The sequence below is a fragment of the Thunnus maccoyii genome, chromosome 13 (genome assembly GCF_910596095.1).
Source record: "Thunnus maccoyii chromosome 13, fThuMac1.1, whole genome shotgun sequence".
Taxonomy (NCBI): Eukaryota; Metazoa; Chordata; class Actinopteri; order Scombriformes; family Scombridae; genus Thunnus; species Thunnus maccoyii.
This window is the reverse complement of record NC_056545.1, coordinates 13,884,205-13,896,701: the sequence shown is the minus strand read 5'-3', so window position 1 is coordinate 13,896,701 and position 12,497 is coordinate 13,884,205.

The following is a 12,497-nucleotide window of genomic DNA, read 5'->3' as shown; positions in this document are numbered from 1 at the left end:
CATGTTTTTTTATAGACATTGATAATTGAAAATACATGTCAGCTGTTACCCAAAACAGTCTTATTCAGATTTTACTTTTCCTCTTGATCTCAGCAACTGGGTGAGCTTAGTATTTCAGACTGGATTAATAAATGGTTGTTGAGATGGAGAGAGAGGGCTAGAGACTAATTTTTCAGACTTGCTTTTGCAATGAATGTGCATTATGTTGTCATGGTTACAATTAACTGTTTGGCTTTTAAGGTCCCACTCCTTAACACAAAAATACATAAAAGCTGCTATAGTTCCACTACAGAAAAAAAAAGCGTGGATCTATAAAATGTTCATGTTTGGGTTCCTTTTAAGTCATTTATTTTATACCCTGCAGTACAGCGTGTACCCTAATTAAAGCTGATTATCTAAAGATATGCTTTCATTTCCCATGCATTTTCTTTATTTCTTTGAAGGTAATTGACAGCAATTAAACTGTAGCTCACCAGTTATCAACACCTTAACACAAGACCTTGCTCTACTCACCGGATCTGGATCACAATCAATCCCCTGATATTCCCTTGAGGAGATTGGTTCTGTTTATGCTATGTTTTAAAAAATGGGCATGTGTTGTATCAATTTACTGTATGAGCTCACATAGGAAATACTTTATCTTATGCCAATAAAATCATCCCCGCACAAGGGTAAAACACTGTGGATTACTGTAAGTGAAGGCAATGGTGTTTAGACACACACACATTTATCAGCCAGAGTTGCTATGCAATATATTTTATAGTTAGCAGAGGTCACACAAGATATTTCATAATCAAAACAATGTATTTTCAACTACACACAGGCTCTCCCCACCATCAAACCAGAAAATACATGAAATGGTGCATCTGCATCCAAGAGAATACTTTCTAAAAAATGTGTTCCTTTCTTAACATTTTTTTTATGTAGATGTTTTGAAAGGATCTTCTTATTTTAGATGCAGTGGCTGTGAAACCTCTATAATCCCTTTACATCGAATTGAGGATTTGTTACCTGATCCTGGTTCTCTCTCTTTCTCTCTTGCATAAAAGAACAAGAGAGTGGGATCTCTCTCTCTCTCTCTCTCTCTCTCTCTATCTGTCTTTCTGTCTGATCGCCAGGTGAGCGAGTGAGTTGCCCTGTTAAACAGAACATCTGTGTGCCACATATCAGCTGTGAAAACAACAGCTGGCTAAACCCTAAAAACAACATAAGCAAAGAACCTTAATGAGGGTTGCACAAATAAGATGGATTATCAGAATAAAATGATTGCAATCTGATGATCAAAGGATTATATTCACACGCATACATTTACCGATGAAGATATTTTCTTGATAGAAAACTGTAATAATTAAACAACATCTCAGCTGAATGTTTATGGCCCATTTCTGTGCTGTTGTGTCAGAAAACTAATCATTGATTACTAATACATTTGATCTATTTTGTGTTGCACAATGCCACCAGAGCATCTAATTAGCCAATATACTGATGGCCATTTCTAGACCCATTGTTGATTTAGTCTTTAGAAAATAAATAATGAGTCACTTAATTTAACAAAATCAATAAGAATATTTCATTGAATAAGAGGTGTAAAAAATGAACAATGTGATTTAGAACAACATATGTGCACAAAAGCAAACAAAGGAATATGAGGAAGAGGGGGCGACATTAATAAATACTTAATGCAGCTGTTTTGTTTATTTTGTTTTATAACAAAAGGTACTTGATAGTCTTCTTGTTGTAGTTCATCATATTCTACACCATTAAACATAGTCCGGTATGGAGTATATTTCAAATATGACCTTATTGTATCCCACAATCCCTCTAGGCCCAGATCAAGGTGCCATAGTGTGTAAACTCTATAAACTCTTCCAACCAACTGCTCAAGCTAAAACAGGTTGGAGTTCTTATCATCCAATTCATAACAATTTCCTGTTTAGCAACAAGACAACCCAGTGTCACAAATAGATAACCTATCTATTTTGTCTCCTAGTATACACACTACAGGACATTTAGGAACATTTCATCCAGGAGGATCTCTGTGAGGGCATTTGTTACCACCCAATCTCTTAAGTCACACATTTTGAGATACTAAAATATATGTTTTAATAGTGAAGTGTGCACCCAGCAGGTCTGCATTTGGCCTGAGAGTTCCCAGTGAACAGTAATTATAACCAACTGTTGACACATCAAACACATAATTTGCTTTGGGTTAGCATGCTGCTGGTGTGCCAAAACTCAACTGTTACTTTCGTTTTCATGTCGTGTTTTGGTAACGCATGAACTGTACAGCCTGTTCAGACTGTAAATGATATGATATTAAAGGCTGTAAACCTGAATCTGTTCAAGCAAGCAAAAAATAGAATTACATTAACAGTCTGTGGGTGTTGAGGAATATGGATAGAAGTAACAACAGTGACATGAATTTAAAAATATTTCACTTTCAATCGATGATTAATTTACACCAACTTCACAACCGTTTTCTCAGATAATGTTTCTTTGGATTTCCAGCTCACCTTATGAGTCATGGGATTTTTGGCCAGCTAATTCTGCACTGGCCAGTGACGGATGAATGAATAACAATGAATAACAATACTACCAAGTGAGCATTGCACATGTAAAACTCTCATTGCTAGAGGTAACAAAACATATTCTGTCTCAGAAAGTCTGGTCCAAATAGGTCAAAACAACAACTAGAAAAGTATAAAGTTACAGAAACTACAATAAGGTAGAAATTCAAAGAGGGTTAGGGTGACATCGAATTTCACCACTTTATTCATTGCTGATTATGTGGAGCTATACGCTACAAGCAACAAGGTTACATAACCAGTCTGAACAACATTTACACCCCAGTATTCCCAGTTTACATGGGCCATTTTAACCTGGCAATCCTGTCATAATTAAGTGAACATTCAAGACCTAATTTATGCTTTTATGTGTCACTTGGCTCCTCTTCCTTTCTAATATGCACACAAAATATTTTGTATCGGCTTAGGATGAACAAACTGCGGAGAACACTGAACTGCAAACATGTATCAGAATCAGAATCAGAAAGAGGTTTATTGCCAAGTAGGTTTGTGCATACAAGGAATTTGCCTTGGTGTTGTGGTGCATAACAGTCAGAGTATACACAAAAAATAAGTAATTGTAAATAATATAAAAAAGAAATTTACAATGGAAAATATGTAAAATATATTCTAAGTGAAATGCTGTACAAGTTTTAAATTAAAAATTGAAGAGAATGAAGTGAAATGTACCAAATATTGACCAGTAATGTGCAAATGTTCATGGTGTGCATAGTAAACAGTATATGCAGTGTGCAAGTAACATAACACGCCATGTTAGATCAAATGTTAGATCATGTCAACATTTTTTTAGCATTTTTTGATCATTTATTGACTACTTGCTTTGGCCCGTAATATAGGTAATACACTTATAATAGTATGCCAGACTGTGGTAATATTAAAATTCCTCCACACTTTCAGCAGAAGTTCAGAGAAATGTTTGAAAACCACATGTGTGATAATGTTTTGCATATGAAATACACAAATATGATGAGGTCACAAATCCTCTTTCTGTCAGGGAGTTCCTGCTGCACTGTGCGCTGATGATAATTTTGGAACATTTATATGTTCTATAAATTGGAAATAAATAATTGTCAGATATGAGTTTTAGAGCCCCTTTTGCTTTACTAGAGAGTTCACAGTGAAATGAAAAGAAAAAAGAAAGAAAGACAGACAGACGTAAGGATGTAAAAGAAATGTAACAAAGGCTCCAAGATCATTAAAGTTCCAATATTATTAGAGGCTGATAAAGGCTGGTTGGCTTGGCCTGATTCTGTTGGAGCAAGTACAGGCAAGCCTATAGAGTCCATGTTAATGACTGTGCAATAATCAGTAAGGTTGATGGGTTCTTTTTGCCCAACACCATTCAGTTAGTAAAAAGTTCCCTGACAGAAAAATGTACAAAACTACCAAATTAACAAGGTTCCTATATAGACAATTACTTTTCTTATTTCACACTTGACTTGAGTAACACACAATCATTTTAAGTAATCAGAAAATACAAATTAGTAGAACCCAAATGATGCACTGAAGGCATCAACTCTCAGTTTGACTTTACCACAAGATCCTTTGTGGGAACGAACAGTCCTTAGTCAACATGACTGTTTTGAATGTACAAGAACAGCAGTGACGGTTTAATGTTTTTCCTCTCCGGATGTTTGTAATATTTAGCAGTTAGCATACCAGACTCATTCTTATCTTTTATATACCTGCTCACACATTTGTTTGTGTGTGTGTGTGATTGTTGAGTTTAGAAATTATTGAGCTAGAGGTTGGTGAGAACTGTTAGGTGTGCCATTGTGTAAGTACAAAGGTGTTGGTGGTTTTAGGCTGCCTGAATTTATTGTTCAGAACACTAAATACACATGTACATACTGTACAAACCTGCACAATTACAAGTGTCTTCATTCTAACATCAGATATCCAGTCTTAATTGGGTTTTCTGTTTTTAGAAAGAGAATAACAGTTTGTTGTAATCTTGAATTTAATATAACCCTTAAAAAGCTGGCTTCATGTACTGTGTTGAAACACCCATTACTGAGTTTTTACTGGGAATACCAGCAACAATAGGCGTCTCTTCTCTGTCACTAGCTGTTACTGGTGTCGTGCAACTGTGACGGTGACACGTAGGGCACACTGATCGAAACCCAATTTCTCCTCCTGCTCGTTCTGCTTTTGAACTATCTGTCTGTTCTCTTTTTGGCTGTACAGTACAGAATACCGGTGCATTAAACAGTTTGCTCACAAGGAATGTAAACAGCAACTCCACCTCAGCTAACCTTATTCCCTCATTGCAGTAAACTCACTGTGTACTGATGCAACACTTGATGAGCAAGTTTACCACTCTTATCTGTTTTATGTTTTGACAATAGGATATCCTCTACTCATAACATATCATAATCTGAAACAGTAATAATGATAATAATTTTAGATATTATTGCATCTTTCAAATGCCACTTACAGACATACAGTGTATAAACCCTGATGTACAGTATGGTGTTTATTTGTACAGTCTTATGATTCAAATTACCACTCAGGATTTTATGATTTGAATCTTTGCAACTCTCTGATTTCTCACAAAATGTATTTTGCTTCCCACAAGTCCTCTTTGCATATGCAGAAAGAACTATGTGTCCTCAGCATGAATACACTGTGGGTCAATAGAGTTTCTGCATTTGCTCACTAACTCAACTTTGAGTAAGTCAGAGGCACAGAAGTGGTGAGTAAGAACATCTTATATCGTTTGCTGATTCCCCATTTTTTATCATCAGGGCTGAGTTTTTTACCAGCACAAAGCTGAATGCAGGCCGTGGAAAGTAAACCTGTTCGGTCTGCAGCCAATTTATTGCCAGATAATTGGTGTTTGTGAGGCTGATCTCTTCTAAAACCCTCTTTTGCTGCTAATAGATCATATTGCCTTGTCAACTATTGAATCCAAAGGTCACTGTGGTCAGTTGACTTGAAGGTTAGCTTCATGCCTTGCTCTCTATGCAAAGCAGATACTGATACTGAAGATCTAAATCTGTTCCTTGCTTTTCAGGCGGGGAGCTTTTACACATTACAAGTAGATCTGTGTGTCGCCTGGTGCGCTATGACATTTCCATCGCTGTGGGGGAGATAATGAGGGTGTGAGGGAGCTCAGCAACAACACAAATTAATGAGTGGGAAGGAACAAAGTCAGGTTGTTGCAAAATTGTGAGACTGGAAGATTTTTGTTTGTTTGTTTTTTGAGGGTTTTTTTATAATAACAGAAAATTATGGCGTTAGTTAGTCAGCAACTTTGCTTAACGATCAATAACTCAGCAGAGGGGTGGATAAGGAGTTAACAGCCACTCAGTTGAACCCTAAGCAGGTCCACAGAAGATGATAAGGAGCACACATGTGATATGAAGTTGGGTTATGTAATAAGCAGCATAACATATATGAAAAGCAGTTTTCCTGTTAAAGCTGACTTAGCTCCTTATGTATTGTAGGGTGTGTTACAGTTATTGTGACATTCGAGAGCTTATGTGCAATGCACAGTTCAAACTATTTTTTGACTGAGGAGATTGTTGTTTCTCATGGTCTTCTAGCACAATATAGGCCCAGAGCTGTAGATCTTAATGAAATATGGTCTTTAAACTGCTATGTATACAGCTCTGTGCCTGATGGATGGCTTTTAAAAGCATCTGATTTGAGTTCAAACTCATAATATATAAAACCAATAACCAACCAATTGAACTGAACTTCAATTCAAGTTTAGTTCAACTGAATTGAACAGAACTGCATTGATAATGACATTTGCAAAAGTGCAGTTTGAAAAAAAAACCCAACAATTTAAAAACATACTAAATACATAACATAACATACTGATACTAAACACATAATATTAAATATCTGAATTCATAGTTGATGAGTGACACAGTAACAATATTACTGCAAACTTATCTCCTCCTGCTTTGATTGCTTTAACCCCTTATTGTCATATTTTAGTGGTTTGGCAGCTGCACAGCTTCACATACATTACCTTTACTGCACAGTTCTTTCTTCTTTATATTTGCTTCCAGTACATTTAAAACTTCAGTTTTTGACCCTTTTAGCCAAAATTAAAACCTTTTATGCTGTAATTTCTCATAAATTCCTAGTCTTCAGATGCTGACCAAAAGCTGTTAACTGTTCCATGATGCAACACAAAGAGGATCGTGTTATTACTTTACTCCTCCTCAGTATCAGGTCTTGTTTTAAAAACTGGCATTTTAAAAACGCTATTTTTATATTATTCTAACTTTGCATTCATTATACTGGTTTATGTGGCATTTTATTACATTGTATTTTATGTGTACTCGTAAAGCACTTGGTTAACTGTATTTTCCTCCTTTTTCCCCTTTTTCCCCGTTTTTGACTATAGCAGGAATACAGACCAAAGTGAGAAGTGACTTTTCCTACATTGCTATGGCTATACAGTACAGTAAGCTGTAAAATAATGGTACAAACAAATTATTGTGGAATAACAGCAAAACCGTTTTCTCTCTCTCAACTGGTTTCACTGAACAGAGAAACCCCTTGGGACATTATGTTTTTCCACATTTGTAAATTTTCTAAGGAACTTTTGGCTTTCTTAGCACTAGTTGCAATAAAGTATACACACTAAAAATCATTGCATTAAAATTTTACCAAGCGGCAACCTCCTGGGCTGAAAAATGAAGCCAATGTGAAAGTGCCAAAAACTGCAGTTCCTCAAATGGCCACTTGAGGCTGGCTCCAAAAGTCAATCCCCATGGACCCCCATGTTAAAATGCCAAACTTTACAGCAGTGTGACAGGTCGCTTTGCCCATTTTGGATTAGCCAGGAGTCAGGCAGAGTCAGGCACTGCCAAGATGGTGACGGCTGGAGCCTCCCACTTTAAGCTTCAAAAACACTCTTCAGAAACTAATGGGTGATGTCACGGTGGCTACATCCATATTTTTTACAGTCTATGAATTTTACTCAGTTTGGGTCAATATAGCATCAATACAATACTGGGTTAATGTTACCCAGAAAGCCACTCAAGACAAGACCAAGTTTGACACATTTTTATAGTTATTTTTAATTTAATTGTTAGGGAGTTATTTACCCAAACTAAAGCTTGTTATAATCTACTCTACTCTTTTTAAACTTAGATGTCACTGTTTGTTATTCATGGTTAAAAAATAACTAATTGTATCTTTTGAATGTCACATGCACATCGTTTTGTACAAGAAACAATACATTTGTGATAGTTTTTAGCTAAAGATTGTTGTGCGTAACAGTGGGTCAAAATAACAGATTGCTACTGGGTAAGGTTAATCCAGTGTTGTATTGTTGCTATATTGACCCAAACTGGGTAACATTTTAACCCAGTGATGTTTAGTGTGTAACATTTAATTGAACTCACCTATAGGACCAGATGAACAGGTTTTTCTCTGAATTACATCAAAGCATAATAACTTTGACTTTGACTTACTTTGATATTGATCTCCTGCATGACACTCATTGTCTGTCAGTATTTGGCATTCCACACCCATCTTGCACTTCCTGTATCTTGGCCTCACAAAACATGACAACGATTTGCAAATACAGTTTGATCCAGATAGGATTGATAGACACCACCTGTAAGAATATAGGTGTGTGTGTATGTCTAAGCACTTACATAAGCATATGTACACTTCTATTGTATGGCAGGCCATAAAGATTGTAATGGGCCAAATGCCATCTATGAATGGTAAGTTATTATGCAGACTTCCTGTCAGACAGTGGTGATGTTTGACTATATAGAAGTCACAATACAGTATGTGCTCTGATGTAAAACAAAATCTGCTGAATACACAAGCAAACAAAAAAAGATTCTTTACACATGTAAATGGCACTCCTTAATCAACAAGTGGGTGTTTTGATGAGCATGCATATAAGCACGTCTTTGTGCAACCCCAAGCTTCTATAAAACACAAGTATAGTTTCATACTGTGGACATTTAAAGTGAACCCCGACTTGGACAGCTCCGATTGATCCTATTTATTATATTTATATTGACCCCTATTAGCTTTTAAGTGCTTTATTGTGTCTATTTCAAAGCCTGGTAAGTGTTCATATTTCACGTTCATTCTTAAATCCGACATGTGGCGAACAAAATATTTTCTTTCCAGTATAAATAACAGCTCAGTACATGGATCAGTTATAATAAGGCCTTTATTATATTTGAGTCAAATGAGTTCCTGACATTTTATGCCAAGGTGCAAGTCTCTTTGGATGATACCCTGACTGTGGTCGACTGTTTGCACGCACAAACACATGCTCACAGATCCACATGTCACACAGAGCAATACCTTGTTTGTAGTCTGTCCAGAAATCCTTCCTGGCTGTCATTTTCATCATTCCTCTTTTAGATAGTTTCCTACTCATTGTCTAACTCGGTGTTGCCTCTGTTGCAGGAAGAAATACCAAAGGGTGTGAACTGCCTGTTCACCCTGAAAAAGAAATCCTTCCTTCCTTTCTGTGCTTCCCTTCTTAAAAGAAATGTTTCCTTCCTTACTGTGCTTCCTCCTCCAAGTCTGATGTAACTCAACTGTGTTAGGCAAGTCCTGCTCTGTGTATGTTACTACACCAATCCTTCTGTGGGAGATTCTTTTAAAGTAATATAGAAAGATGGATGTTGAGAAAAGTCCACTTACATAATTGAATGCTGTTTTAGTTGATACAAATCTACTGTGGGAGCAGAATCACTTATGGTAATACACTTTATCAAGTCAATCAGTCTCCTCACTGACATACTTGGTTGCTTTTTTGACTTTCTTCGACCTGAACCTTCAGCTGCTAGTTCACTTTTGTTGTATTGTAATATTTAGCTTCTGTATGTACACAGACATTATAAGGAACAATTAAAAAACTGGCAGACACATCCTTTGATAATCTAAACAATGTGGAAAACACAATATAAAACTTCATTTGTAAAGCTGTCCACAAAACCAAACTGAATTACTGGACTAAATAAAGAATTAAATGTTGATTGAACCTTAATTTTGGACAAACATCCAAATCAAGCACAACTGCTGAGAAAATCACCCACTGTAGGTAATGATAAAGGACAACCAAATGAACAACAAAGCGTTCATTTGTGCACAAATAATGAAAAAGGGTGTTGAGGGAGAAACTCAATTCAGTCACTGAAAGAAAATTAATGCAGTCACTGAAAATTACATTATTGTTCATTAAACAGAAGCCCGCCTTTCTTCACAACAATAACCATAAGAATACAGCAGCAGCCACAATAATACTAGTAATAATTATTAGAATTATTATTTATTTTGTTCAAGAGCGACATTGTATGTAGAGAAAAGATAGTTTGAGCCTCAATACTCAAGAGACTGCTGGTCCCTGCTGCCCAATTACAAATCAGGGCTTGTGAACAAAAGGTCTGTGGCCTCACAAATATCTTGTTTATTGGACAGAGTTTGGCAAGTGGTCAGTCTGCGAGGTTAGAGATTTTGGCAGAGAAAGGACTAATAACAAATCTGATTTCAGCCTCTAACATGACAGACGTTGGCTCTGTTTTACTCAATTCACCTTCATTGGCATTAACACCAGTTGATCAAAGAGTTTGGAAATGTGACCTTTTGGATTACATTGAGGGCAGGGCGCACTGGTGGCCTACGGCGCCAAACATGAGTGGCTGCGTCCCTGGTTCATGTAGGCCGAGGACATTTGTTGGTTGTTGTTCAAGTCAACTTTATTTACACAGCTAAATCACAAATTTGTCTCAAAGGGCATGTCTCTCTATTTTTTAATTTCTTGTTAACCCTCTAATAAAGGCATAAAATGAACAAAAATACTTGGAATTGGAATTAATTGTTAACATAAACAACATAAACACATTCACTTAAAAGATCACTAAATCACAAAGCAACCCATTTTCCTGTGAATAGATTTCACTTCACATTAAATATTTCACAATAAAACATGTTAACAGTGAGATTTGAGAATTATCCAGACTAAAAGGGACATTGTTTCTGGAGCGCATTGCTTCTTTTTTTTTTTTTTCTTTTTTTTTTAGCATACAAACTAAATTCCATTCACCGCCATTGTGTTGGTGGAAGAAACTTCAGAGACAGATTAAAGCAAAAGGTTGCAACATTCTCATGACTACACTGGGTTAAAAAGGAGAAAGTATGTCTGTGTCTATGTATGTGATGGGAAAGAAATGACCATTTAAAAATGCCTTTTACCTGTAATTTAGACAGATAATTATAAAAGTACATGGGCAGCAAACAGTGTGTTTCTGTGTGTGTGTTCAACATGTACCTCTGCTTGGGTCCAGTGATGGTCCATGAGGTGAGTTGGATCCTTTTTTCAAAAGTCAAGAACATTTTAAAACCAAAGTTTTTGCTCATCCAAACTGTGGGCTTTCAGAGATATCAAATTGTTAGCTAGCAGCACATGTGAGTGTGCATCGTTTAATAAATATTCACATGTCGTTGTCTCCAGAGCAGCACATGCACTGGAACTAGTGTAACCTACTATGCATACGGAGCAAAGTGTATTACACAACCACAGTAACATACTTCTCCATGAATTCCCAGTTGCACATACATGCACATGGAGCACCACATGTCCAGAGTGTTTTTATTGGTAAATAGGATCACCCATTGTTACCCAGCATTAAAAACTCACAGTGTTCCCTGTGATGTTTTGAGAACAGTGTGGTTTTCTCAGGCCCTGGGGAGCTCCTGCCTCTCTCCAGCCACGCTAGCTCTTAATGAGACGTCCGCATGCACAGGACACACTCTGCTCCTTCTAATCGAATGACTTGCATGGAGGGCCACACCTGCCCCCCTCCTTCTCCATTCCCTCCTCCCCTCCCTCCGCCCCTTTTCCCTTTTCCTCCTATCTTCTCGTGGCTGTTGGTTTGCATCTGACTATCCTTGTTTCTTTTCTTGCAGATGGAACAGCATGAGTGTCTGCGCCTGTCTGCACAGCCTGGACTGTCCACTTTCCTTCCTCCCTCTCCTCTCTTCCTCTCCTTCTTTACCCTGAGCTGACTCTGCTGGGCACATAATTCAAATTACTCCTTGCTCTGGCCTGCCTAAAGTGCCATCAAGAAAATGAATTTCTAACTAAAGAGCCTGTCTGGTGGAAGTAACCAGCAGAATTGTATAATAGTGGTTCTAGAGGTCACTCATCAGTTTGTGTAGTACTCAAGGAGGCCCTTTAAATGCATTGAAAGGATTAGGACTTTTTTTGAACTACTCTAAAATATCATCATCAAATATCATAAGTGAACTAGCCCAGTCTATAAAGAATGATGTTGTGTCTCTCATGGCCTCTTATATTTCAATTAATTTATCTGTGTGTTACATATTCCTGAAACAATTAGTTCATTAAATGTTAGCCAATCAACAGAAAATAAATCAATTATAGTTTTTTAAGTCATTTACCGAAAAAAATACAAACATTTGTATGTTTCAGTAAATCATATACATATACAGTACAGTATATAGTTTACAGTCAGTCATAACTTCTTCCTGAGTTAAGTATATGTTATTCTCAAATCTCTAATTTAACCTTTTGATTGATTTGCTTCAGGTTAACAGTCTGTCTATCTATGTGTAGTGTGTCAGTATTTGATAGGAGTCTCGTTATCATGAGCTTTTTGTATTTGTTGTTTGTTTTGTCACTCCCTGAGAGCATTTTCTATTTATTCCGACACTATAAGTTTTTTATCATACAGTTTCATTGTATTATGCATGCTCACTGGATTGCTGACCTATTTATGTATTAAGAATTCCTGTTTCCTACAGATGCAGTGTGGGATCCAGTGCATTACTTTATTGTTATTTTTGCATATTTAGTTTTCTGTTTATGCTGCACAATGTGGTAAGAATGAACCCCTTTTACTTGTAAGAAGTGGTTGTTATTGATTTCTGATGTTTTCGTTAAAGTTTTAA